Raw genomic sequence first — 298 nt, forward strand, 5'->3', positions numbered from 1 at the left:
TGTGTGTGTGAGAGAGAAAAATAAAGCAAAATTTTGAGAAATAAGATAAGGAAATACGTGTAAGGCTTAGGTCTGTTATATTTAGGACACAGAGAGTGGAAAATCTAACTGTATATGCCCACAATGGGTCCCTTCTTGCTTCAAGTTACCTAATTCTATCATTCTAATTTCCTATCTTCTTCCTTTTATTATAAGTTACATAATATATAATATAATAATAACTAAATTCATAATAAACAAAATGTGCAAAGTATTTACTAAAATTTTGAGTTATTTCGAGAAAAATTAATGAGTTCAT

This window comes from Solanum pennellii, chromosome 6, assembly GCF_001406875.1.
Source record: "Solanum pennellii chromosome 6, SPENNV200".
Taxonomy (NCBI): Eukaryota; Viridiplantae; Streptophyta; class Magnoliopsida; order Solanales; family Solanaceae; genus Solanum; species Solanum pennellii.